Source organism: Oryctolagus cuniculus, chromosome 14, assembly GCF_051225735.1.
Source record: "Oryctolagus cuniculus isolate XC-2025 breed Fujian yellow rabbit chromosome 14, ASM5122573v1, whole genome shotgun sequence".
NCBI lineage: Eukaryota > Metazoa > Chordata > Mammalia > Lagomorpha > Leporidae > Oryctolagus > Oryctolagus cuniculus.
In genome coordinates, this window is record NC_142880.1 from 183,012 (window position 1) to 195,932 (window position 12,921).

The following is a 12,921-nucleotide window of genomic DNA, read 5'->3' on the forward strand; positions in this document are numbered from 1 at the left end:
TCAGAACACTCACCCTCCCTAGTCCCATTTCCTACACTCAGAACTCTTTCCTGGGATTTCACTTCACTTAGAATAAAATCGCAAACACTTCCTGTGGCCATAAGGGACTCCGCAACCCCCAAGCCTGGCTTCCTCCGCAAGCTCATCTTTTTCTTCTGAAAAACCCCGAATATGAGCCCCTCTTCCTTGCCACGGGGCCTCTGCCCACGCTGCCCCCACATGTGGACCACCTTTCCCTGGACCCTGGGCTGACGGAGTCCTCAAGTTTTAGGAGAAACTTCTTTTCCTCCGAGCTTCCCCCACCCCCCACCCCCACCCCCGCCCCCGCCCCCGCCCCCGCCCCCACCCAAACTTGTTTTCTTCTGAGCGCACGCCATGAGCAGCAGTCGCTTTGTTTACTTGCTTGTTATCTGTCCCTGGACTAACATGAGGTCCTGAAAGACCAGTTCACTACTCTGTCCCCAGCACCAAGGACGTTGGAGATGACCCATGTTCCAGCCTGGCTCCGCCACCAACATCTCCTCCAGGGACCCAGCAGCTCACGTTATGTCGGGCAAGTCTTTACTTCTAACACCTTCAGTGGGATCATGATGTGTCTACACTGCAATGCTAATGTGAGGGCCCGGACATAACCCAGGTGAACGAGCCAGGGCCAGGCCAGGGCCAGGACTTCCACAGGAAGAACGGCTTCTTGGGAGGACCAGGAGTCCACATGCTCTAAGTTAGTGCTATCTTTCTAACACAGTGCATTTGTTATTCCCTTCATTCTGACATTCTAATTATTAATTGTTTCCCATTACTTTTTTTAAAGATTTATTTATATTTGAAAGGCAGAGTTACAAAGAGAGACAGAGAAAGAGATTGGTAATCCCATGGCTCACTCCTGCAAATGGCCACAATGGCCTGGGTTGAGCTGATTCAAAGCCAGGAGCCAGTAGCTTCTTCTGGGTCTCTCGTGGGTGCAGGGGCCCAAGGACGTGGCTGATCTGCTGCTGCTTCCTCAGGCCATTAGCAGGGAGCTGGATCGACAGTGGAGCAGCTGGGAACTTTAACTGGCACCATGTGGGATGCCGGTGTTGTAGGCGGCAGCTTTACCTGCTACACCACAGCTTCAGCCTGGCTCTGCCCTGGCCATTGTGTCCACCTGGGGAATGAACCAGCAGATGGAAGACCTCTCTCTCTCTCTAACTCTGACCTTCAAATAAATAAATCTTAAAAAAAAAAAAAAAAAAAAAAAAAAGACGCTGACGGGCACCTTAGCCTGCTCCACGCAGGGTTATGGTCAGCCAAGCGGCACCTGTGACTAGCAGAGACTCAGTTCTCCTCAGGGCCTTAGGGGCAGCTCCTGCGGGCACTGAAGAACTGTGGTGGCGACGCGTTCCCCCACTGCTCTCAAAGTCATCCCCCAGGACCACGCACTCCACAAAGCAGCACCAAGGGCTGTGCAGCTGTCAGCACACCCACGGCTGCCAACCAGAGCCCATCTCTGGGGCTCAGGTCACATGTCACACAGCACCGCCTCAGCTCAGGAGCCAGGGCACGCCTGTCCAAAGGGCGGCGCTGGAAGGCCCTGTGGAAGGCGTCACAAGTGGCCGCTTCTCTCCAGGCTGTCTGCTTCGGGTCACAAGGCCACAGTCGCCACCCTCCTTAAGGGAAGCACTGCTTTACCTGCAAGGCTGTGCACAGAACCCAGACGAAGTGCCAGGTACCATCTCCAGGTGGTCATTCTTCCACAGTACCCGCACCTGGGCAAGCCTGGGGGAAACACGAGGTCCACGAGGCAACGTGGGGGACAGGCAGTCCCTCAGGTCAGAATCCCTGACCTCAGATCACATGAAACCCGAGTGCAGAATCCAGCCAGCTGCGGATTCCGGGCCGCAGAGCACAGTGGGCGTGTGCACAGTGGCCTGGAGCAGCCCAGCTCCAAAGTCGTCAGCAGCAAGTCTGAGGAGCCACAAACAACACACAGAATGAGAAGCTTTTAATTTGTATCAACTTGTGACCTGCACTCATGGTGCAAAACAGAAAGAGTTTCTCTTTGCAGAAAATTAAAAGAAATAAGTAAGTAAGTGTGGATTTCAAAACTGCTCTGCCCAGACTCCAGCTTGATGCGAGGAGCTTACAGGACGTGAAGAGGGACGGCACTGGCCTCTCAAGGCCCCAGCCTCCTCACCCGGCCACACCCAGCACAGACGCTGTTTCCTGTTCTAAATTTACAGTGTGGTTCAGAATACTTGGACTTCTTCTATAAAATAGGAAATCTGAATTAAAAAACATTTTTCTTTTTTTTTATTTTTTATTTTTTTTTTTTTGACAGGCAGAGTGGACAGTGAGAGAGAGAGAGACAGAGAGAAAGGTCTTCCTTTGCCGTTGGTTCACCCTCCAATGGCCGCCGCGGCCGGCGCGCTGCGGCCGGCGCACCGCGCTGATCCGATGGCAGGAGCCAGGAGCCAGGTGCTTTTCCTGGTCTCCCATGGGGTGCAGGGCCCAAGCACCTGGGCCATCCTCCACTGCACTCCCTGGCCACAGCAGAGGGCTGGCCTGGAAGAGGGGCAACCGGGACAGAATCCGGTGCCCCGACCGGGACTAGAACCCGGTGTGCCGGCGCCGCTAGGCGGAGGATTAGCCTAGTGAGCTGCGGCGCCGGCCCATTTTTCTTTTTAAAATGCAGTTTGTTGCACTGGAAAGTAACTTTCCCCACCCCAGGGCTACATGGTGCGACTTTCCCCTCAAAATCTGCGAGTGTTTGTTTTGATACCACATGGCTAACTCCATATTTTTAAAGGATTTTATTTATTTATTTGAGAGGAGATTTACAGACAGTGAGAGGGAGAGACAGAGAGAAAGGTCTTCCTTCCACTAGTTCATTCCCCAAATGCCTGCAATGACCGGAGCTGGACCCATCCAAAGGCAGGAGCCAGGAGCTTCTTCCAGGTCTCCCACACGGGTGCAGGGGCCCAAGCACTTGGACCATCTTCCAGTGCTTTCCCAGGCCACATCAGAGAGTTGGATCAGAAGAGGAGCAGCCAGGACTTGAACTGGTGCTCATATGGGATTCCTTTGCCACAGGCCGAGGATTAACCTACAGTGTCACAGTGCTAGCCCCAACTCCCTATTATATACTGGCCAGAATTCATTCCTCAAAGTCTCTGCAGCCAGCTTAATTGATTGCTACATAGGCATTTTATTTATTTTTATTTATTCATATGAGGGAGAGTGAGAGAGCTCCCGTTTGCTGGCTCAGTTCCCGAATGCTTACAACAGCTGGGGCTGTGCCAGGCTGAAGCTGGGAGCCAGGAACTCAGCTCGGGGCTCGCTGATGGTGGCAGGGGCCCGAGGACTTGAGCCTTACCACTGCTGCCCAGTGCAGGAAGCTGCAGTCAGGAGCCACGATGTGGCAAGTGGGGGTCCTAATTCCCAGGCAAAACACCCTCCGCAAAGTGCAAGGAGGACCTCCACTAATGAGTGGCAGCAACACAAGACAGAAGGTGTATAAATGCATGAACCAAGGGTGTCAAATCAGAAGGCTTGAGCCCCAGCCACACTCTCCAGGAATGGACTGGACATCCTCAGGTTTTAATCATCAGGAAAGCCTGCTTGTTTATTCTCTGGCTTCTGCTCTTCACTGAAAATCCAAGGCTGGCACCTCTGGCTGGATCTCATCACTTACCTGACATGTGCTTCTGGTCTAAAGTGAGTGCTCTGGGGCCGGGGCTGTGGTGTAGCGGGTAAAGCTGCCGCCTGTAGTGTCGGCATCCCATATGGGCACTGGTTCAGGTCTCAGCTGCTCCACTTCTGATTCAGCTCTCTGCTAGGGCCTGGGAAAGCAGTAGAAGATGGTCCAAGTCCTTGGACCCCTACACTCATGTGGGAGATCCAGAGGAAGCTCCTGGCTCCTGGCTTTTGATCGGCATAGCTCTGGCTGATGGGGCCAGCTGGGAAGTGAACCAGCAGATGGAAGACCTCTCTCTTTCTGCTTCTCCTCTCTCTGTGTAACTCTTTCATATAAATAAATAAACCTTTAAAAATGAATAAATAAAGTGAGCATGCTGTACTGAGGTCTGTGTGCAGCAACACTAAACTCAGAAATTCAATATTAAGTTACACGCTGCAGGAAAATCTACAATTGGAAAATCCTGCCGAAACAGGAATCTCAACAGCAGAGACTCTGTGTCCCCAAAAGTCAGGCCTAGAAGTGACTCCTGGATGTGTGACAGCTGGCACTTCCTATAGGGACGCATCCTAGCAAGGGTTCTGCCAGGGTGGCAGGACTCAGCACATAGGCAGGGGGATGAGGAAGCAGGAAGATCATTCAGCTCACTGGATATCCGAGCAAACGTGTTTGCCAACTGTATACAGAACAATCTGAGAAAATGCATATACCAACTGTACAAAACAATCAGAGCAAACTGTATGCCAATTATATACAGAACAATCTGAGCAAATGTGTGTACCACTGTATACCAAACAATCTAAGCAAATGTGTGCACCAACTGTATACCAAACCATCTGAGCAAATGTGTATACTAACTGTATACAAAACAATCTGGGCAAACATATATCAACTGTATACAAAAAAATCTGAGCAAACATGTAAACCAACTGTATACAAAACAATCTAAGCAAATGTGTGCACCAACTGTATACCAAACAATCTGGACAAATGTGTATACTAACTGTGTACCAATCAGAGCAAACTTGTGTATCAACTGTATAGAAAACAATCTAAGTGAACATAGACACCAATTGTATACCAATCTGAGTAAACATGTACCAAATGTATACCAATCTGAGTAAATGTCTATTCCAACTGTGTTCAAAACAATCAAACCAAATGTGTATGCCAATTGTATACAAAACAACCTGGGCAAACATACATACCAACTATTTATAAAACAATCTGAGCAAACAAATACACCAGCTGTATACCAATCTGAGTGAATGGGTATACCAACTATATAGAAAATAATCTGGGAGATTCCAAGATGGCTGAACAGGGAAAGATGTACTGCTAGGGGGAGGAGAAAAAGCAGAGGAACTGCATTTCCAGGGGAGAGTTGGAGAGAAATCTTCGGTGGAAATTCTACAGAAGGAAGAGGGACGCCGTGGACCAGCGTGGAAGGTGCTGGCGCACAGCAATGAGCATGGATACCACACACGAGCCCCGCAGCCGAGAGCCGGAGCAGATGTTCGCTTTGGAGAGTGAGGTGGGAGCAGACTGAGGCAGTGTGTGCCGCTGGTGCTGCAGCCGGAGGGAGAGCCCGGCAGGCCACACTGTCTCTGCACTGGCCTGGAGTCCTAAGGGGGACGGGGTACCTGCTTACCCAGCAAAAGAGAAGCACATTGCTTTCTCCCCACCCCCCAAAGGCTGCCTGGCAACTGGCAGGGAGAAGGTGCCATTTTGACACCAGCAGCTGCAGCAGGTCTTGAATGTGCCTATGATCAGGGGATATGACCAGAGGGAAAACCCACATTCCTGCCGGCACCACAGCTCACTAGGCTAATCCTCTGCCTGCAGCGCCAGCACACGTTTCTAGTCCCGGTCGGGACGCCGGATTCTGTCCCAGTTGCCCCTCTTCCAGTCCAGCTCTCTGCTGTGGCCCAGGAGTACAGTGGAGGATGGCCCAAGTGCTTGGGCCCTGCACCCCATGGGAGACCAGGAGAAGCACCTGGCTCCTGGTTTCAGATCGGCGCAGCATGCGGGCCATAGCGGCCGTCTTGGGGGTGAACCAATGGAAGGAAGACCTTTTTCTCTGTCTCTCTCTCTCTCTCTCTCTCTCTCTCACTGTCTAACTCTGCCTGTCAAACAAACAAACAAACAAATGAAAAAAACCCACATTCCCCACTGACTTTGAGTCTGGCTGGGACGGTGATGGGGGATGGGAACCCAAACAGGAACGTGGGGGCCCCCAGCCTCTCAACCTGTCACAGGCTCCAGGCTCCAACTGCCAAGGTGGAGCAGCACAGGCGTTGGCTCTGGGAACATCTCTGCCTCTCCGCGGGTGGGTGGGACAGGCTACCAGGGCGGGGGATCCTCTGCACCCCAGGACTGCAGGAGCCTTGTGTGCTTAGACTGTGGGGACTCCGTGACTGCAGGGCAGGGCACAGTGTGGCTGGGTCTCGGGGCGGTCACTGTCAGTGGCTCTACACACTCAGAGCGCCCAGGCTGCCTGGGCTGGGTCGCTGCAGAGAGATCCGTGCTCACACCGAGGACCACACAGCCCCTCTGTGAGGGTCAGGCTGCAGCGCGGGTGAGTGCTGTGCCCACTGTGGGCTAACCCCGGGCACTGACCACCTGGGAGGAGAGGAGGGGAGGGTGTGACCACGCCAGCAGAGCTGATCCACACCTCCCACTGCAGAGAATAAACATTACCACGCCCAACTCAGGCGTCACCCTGGACACGTGCCCCACCCTGGAGCAGCAACCGGAGCCCCCTGGCCACACCCTGCACACACCCGGGGTTTCCAGTGAAAGAGCAGACGCTGCACTAAACCACAGAGGCAGAGCTCAAAGACAAAATCCACCAGAGAAAATGCCTAAAAGTAAATGCAGACTCAAGAAATAAGAAAAAGAAGGCAACATGACGCTCCCCAAGAATGCAACACACTTAAATATTAGAACGTAAAGATACAGAGATTGATGAAATGCCTCAAAAGCACAATCGTAGGATTAGACAGAAGCAAATCAACAAAGAAATCCATCCATGACATGAATAAAAATTTTTCCCGTGAAATTGAGTTTAAAATGAAATATTAGAAAAGAAGATTTCAATAGATCAAATAACAAATGTGGTAGAAAGGCTTAACAACAGACTGGGTGAGGCAGAAAAAAAGAATACTGGAGCTAGAAGACAAATCTGTGGAAATTTTTCACTCAGACCAAAAAAAAAAAAAAAAAAAAAAAAAAAAGAAGAAGAAGAAATTGGAAAAATTAAAAACAGTGTTGGAGATTTATGGGATACTACAAATGACCCAACATGTGGGTCATAGGAGTTCCTGAAAGAGAGAAAGGATTACAGGGCCTTTTTAGTGAAATAATTACAGAAAACTTCCCCAATTTGGAGGAAAAAAGGGATGTCCAAATATGGGAAACATGCAGAACTCCTAACGGATATGGCCAGAGAAGATCTTCACCACAACGCACAGTCATTAAACTGTCAGCAGTAAAGCATAAGGAAAAGATTCTAAAATGTGCACAGAGAAATGCCAGCTTACTTTCAGAGGATCCCCAACTAGACTCTCAGCTGATTTCTCATCAGAAACTCTTTGGGCTGGAAAAGAATGGAGACATGTAGTCCAAAGCATAAAAGAAAAAAAAAAAGTCAATCCAGAATACTGTACCCTTCAAAGCTCTCATTTATGAATGAAGGTGAAATAAAGACTTTCTGTAACAGAAATTGAAAGACTTTGACAACACTCATCCAGCCTCACAAAAGATTCTTAAGAATGTGCTACACACAGAAACATAGAACGATGGCCATCATATTTAAACAATGTGAAGGCAGAAAATCTCCCAGTAAAATTACAAAGGAAATCCAAGGCAAACAATAGGAATATTTATGGAAAAATGGCAGGACCAAATCATTACTTATTAATAGTAGTCTTGAATGTAAATAGCCTAAATTCTCCAATTAAAAGACACAGATTGGCTGAATGGATAACAAAAAAGACTCATCTATTTGCTGCCTATAAGAAGCACACTTCACCAGCAGAAACGAAATACATGCAGACTGAAAGTGAAAGGATGGAAAAAGATAGTCCATGCTAACAGAAACCAAAACAGAGCTGGTGTTTCCATCAGACAAAATAGACTTTAACGGAAAAACTGTCAAAAGATACAAAGAAGGTCACTATGTGATGATTAAGGGATCAATTCAACAGGAATATGTGATTATAATAAATGTATATGCGCCCAATGCCAGGGCACCTCACTATTTAAAACTAATGTTAACGGATCTAAAGGGAGACATGGACTCCAACACAATAGTAATGGGAGACTTCAATACTCACTTTCATCAATGGACAGATCAACCAGACAGAAAATCAGCAAGGAAACAAGAGCTAACCGACACTATGAACCACATGGACTTAACAGATATCTATAGAACTTTTCATCTCACGGTTGCAGAATACACATTCTTCTCATCAGTGAATGGAACTTTCTCTAGGCCATAAAAGAAGTCTCAGCAAATTCCAAAAAATCAAAATCATATCATTCATCTTTTCTGACCACAAGGGAATGAAGCTGGAAACCAACAAGTCAACAATCTCTAGAACATATGGACACACCTGGAGAATGAACAACATGCTCCTGAATGAACAGTGAGTCACAGAAGAAATCAAAAGGGAAATGAAAAAAATCTCTGGAAATAAATGAAGATGACAATACAACATATCAAAACTTATGTGATACAGCAAAAGCAGTATTAATGGGGAAGTTGATAGCAATTGGTGCCTACATTAAGAAATTGGAAAGGTACCAAATAAATGAGCTATCAACACATCTTAAGGACCTAGAAAAACAGTAACAAATCAAACCCAAAATTAGTAGGAAGAAATAAATAATTAAAATTAGAGAAGAAATAAACAAAATTGAAACCAAAAATGAATACAAAAGATCAGTGAAATGAAGAGCTTTTTTTTTGGAAAAAAAAATCAACAAAATTGATAGACCACTGGCCCAGCTAACTAAAAGAAAAGGAGGGAGAAGACTCAAATTAATGTAATCAGAGATGAAAGAGGAGATGTAACAAAGGAGAAAACAGATATAAAATGAATCATCAGGAATTACTACAAACAGTTGTATGCCAATAACTGGATTATCTAGAACAAATGGACAGATTCCTGAACACATGCAATCTACTAAAATTGAGTCATGAAGACACAGAAAATCTAAAAAGACCAATAACCAAGACAGAGATTGAATCAGTAATACAGACTCTCCCTACAAAGAAAAACGCCCAGGACCAGATGGCTTCACTGCTGAATTCTACCAGACATTTAAAGAACAACTAACTCCAATCCTTCTCAAGCTATTCGAAACCATTTAAAGGGAGAGAATCCTCCCAAACTCCTCTATGAAGCCATCATCATCCTAATTCCTAAATCAGAAAAAGGTACAACAGAGAAAGAGAACTATCCCTGATGAACATAGATGGAAAATCCTCAAGAAAATACTAGTTAATTGAATCAAATAACTTGGTTCAAGTGGGATTTATCCCTGGTATGCAGGAATGGTTCAACATATGAAAATTAATAAACATGACACATCACATTAATAAACCAAAGAAGACAAACCATATTATTATATCAATAGATGCAGAGAAAGCATTTGATAAACATCTTTTCATGATAAAAACCTTAAACAAACTGGGAACATTCCTCATTGAGGAACATTCCTCAATCCAATCAAGGCAATCTATGACAAACCCACAGCCAGCATCAATTTGAATGGAGAAAAGTTGGAAGTATTCCCACCAAGGTCTGGAAGCAGACAAGGATGTGCACTCTCATCATTGCTATTCAATATAGTTCTGGAAGTTTTGGCCAGAGCCATTAGGCAAGAGAAAGGAACAAAAGGATATAAATTGGGAAGGAGAGATACAAATATCAACACAAAATGGATCAAGGAGCTAAATCTACAACAGCACCGAATTACTAGAGAAGAATGTTGGGGAAACTCCACAAGACAGTGGCTAGGACAATCCTTGGAAAAGATCTCAGAAGCACAGGCAATCAAAGCCAAAATAGACAAATGGAATTACATCAAGCTTAGAGGCTTCGGCAGGCAAAGGAAACACTCAACAAAGTGGAATATAGAGTGGAACACTACTCAGCTGCAAAAAGAAAAAAGAAATCCTGTCTTTTGCAACAAAATGGGTGCAACTTAGTGAAAAGAGCCAGTCCCAAAAAGACAAATCCCATGTTCTGCCTGATCTGTGGTAACCAATAGAGCACCAAAAACTGTAATGTAATGGAGTGAAATAGACATTGTTTACAGCCCTTGTCTCTACTGTTGAGGAACAGTATTTTTTTCTTCTTAGTATTTGTTGAACTTAGTTTACTTAGTTTAGGGTTAATCTTATGAGTACAAAGTAAACAAAGTAGATCACTGTAAACATTAAGAGAGGAATAAGCGAGGAAGGAGGAAGAAGGGTGGGAACGTGGATGGCGAGCATCACTAGGTTCTTAAATCTGCATATATTAAATACATGAAATTTGTTTATCTTAAAAATTAAAACAAATAAATAAAAAAAGAAATGAAAGAAAACATGCATGGAAACAATGTGAATCAGAAGATATGATTTAGTTCATGTGTGTATGTGTATGTGTGTGCAGAGAGGGAGACACAGAGGAAGAGAGAGAGAATATATACAGGTATCTATATGGGCACATATAAAATCTCTGTAAATATACACCTACACACTCTTGAAGAGGCAACATTAACAGCAAAGCTGGATCCAACAAATTAGCTGGATTTCTTTATTTTATAGATTTAAAAATTATTCACAAATCTTTCACGTCTTTTATTTTATAGTACATCCACTGATCAACTATGTGAAATGTCTACTGTAAATATTATGTAATTATCACAGACTTCATTTTTCTGTGCAAAATAATTGTATTATTCTTACCACAACAAACATGCTGAATTCTAACTGTACATAAAGCATTTTGCTAAACACCAAAGAAAAAGAAAGGCACTAGTCATTATAGAAACAAAATACTATTTTAAGTGGTTTCTTCTATTATGTGGACATTGGTGTATTTTGAAATTTGCTTTTAAAATGGAATAGTTACAAAAAAAGAAAAATTTGAGCAAACATGAATACCAACTGTATGCAAAACAATCAGAGTCAGTGTGTACAATTGTATTCTAAGCAATCCAAGAAAACATGGATGCCAACTGTATACAAAACAATCTGAGTAAACATGGATGCCAACTTCACGAGCAACAATCTGAGTGAATGTGTACACCAACTGTATACAGAATGATGTGAGCAAATGTGTATGCCAACTGTATACAAAACAAACTGAGCAAATGTGTATGCCAACTTCACGAGCGACAATCTGAGTGAATGTGTACACCAACCATACACAAAGCTACCGGAGCAAACACACACACTAACTCTACATGAACTCACACTCTTGGACTGTGATGCTGCACCACATGGTCTGGTGCAAAACAGGCAGGCAGCTGAAATCCAGAAACAAACATCAGTCGCCTTCCTACCTCTGCCCTCCAAGTCTCCTTGACTGAGGGAACCCCTTGATCACTGGCGGCAGAAATGTGTCTATGGTTTTTAATTTTTAAAATAAAAAAACTTACTCATTGCGAGACAGAGAGGGCTCCCATCTGCTGGTTTACTTACGCACCAGATGCTCTTAACACTCATGGCTGGAGCCAAAGGCAGGTCCTGGGAATTCATCCCAGGGGTCTCATGAGGGTGACACACTCATCTACATGAGCCATCGCTGCTGCCTCCCGAGACCTGCCCTGAGGGAAGCTGGAGTGAGGGAGCAGAGCTGGGTACTGAACCCGGCGTTCCAGTGTGAGATGTGGGAACTGAACCAGATTAACCACTAGGCCAAGCAGTCTGCTTTTTAAGACACTTTTCTCTACGTCCATCATGAATGATGGATCAGGCAATGCTGCTCAGTGACACACAACGTGAGAGGTCAGGGACGGTCTTCAAAGGCACTCAGCTTCCAGGTGTGCAGAATGCCCTTTGTTCCACTTCTCCACCCCAAAAGCAGCATGAGGGCGAGAGCTGCAGCAGCCACCTTGGGCCCAGAAGGAACCGACAGAGACAGCGTTGGAGACTTCAACCCCAGACCCTCCAGCCATTGGATCAACAGCATCAAACACTCCCAGGTTTTGTTATGCAAGAAAAATAAGCTTTTCCATGTTTTAACAACTTGTACTTTGAAAAGGGTAACCCTTAACACACACAGCCAAGAACAAAACTAAATTTAAACCAGACTGAAATGTCTAACCTATACAAACTGTACAATCCTATATACAGCCAAGTGTAAAAATACATGTCTCAGATACACTGAGCAACTCATCCATCTGTACGCAGGCAGACGGAGGCTCTAGGCTGACTGCTGAAGGAACACAGATGCCATGATGTACCAAACTCACTCTGGCGTTGGCAAAAGCCAGGCCTCTGCTTACCATGTCTCAGTTAAGCACTGCTCAGTTCCTGGTGGACCTCTGGGCAGGAGGCAGGGGTAGGCTTGGTCTCCGAAGGTCAGCTGGTAGACTGGCTGCCTTCTTGGGAGCCTGTGACATGTGACCCGATGCGGGACCCAAGAGTGACCCAAGAGAGCCAGTTTTCCAGAAAGAGATGTTAGCACTGTGCAGGCACAGACCGGAATGTGTTGCATCTCCCTGAGCCTCACTGAGCACCCACTCTGCCCTCCCCTTCCTGCTTGGCCCCATCCCCTCCCTGCCTCTCCACCTGACCTCCTTTGTGTGCAGCACCTGGGTAGGGAATCCACAGTCCATGGCTCTGCAAACAGATCCTACACCCCCCGCTAACAAGGTGCCTTGGCTCTGGGTGGTCTCTGCCTCCTTGTCTGTGAAAAGGGCAGGGGCACCGACTGCGCAGCTACTAGGGTGAAGGTGTGCACTCATGCCCAGGCATTCCAGCAGGGAAAAGGGGCAGGTGCATGGAGGGATGACGGTTGGGGTCACGTATCAGGCGCTGCTGTTCAAACAGGGACCACTTCAGAAAACCTCAGGGTGCCATGGGGACGCTAGAGGGGGTCACGCAGGACCACTGCCCTGTTTTCACAATTTGTCTGCAGGCTCCAAGTGTTTCAAAACTAAAAGGGCTTTTTAGAAAAGGGAGTCATAGGGACAACAGCGAGTATGTGGGATTAAGACCCTTCAAAGCCCAGCCCCTAGTGTTTCCA

General features: G+C 46.3%; 1 protein-coding gene across 1 annotated transcript in view; it reads right to left on the minus strand.

Moving 5' to 3' along the window:
* Nucleotides 1–12,921, minus strand: part of GCNT4 (glucosaminyl (N-acetyl) transferase 4) — a 29,128-nt gene that overhangs the window by 10,977 nt on the left and 5,230 nt on the right. The window lies entirely within an intron of this gene.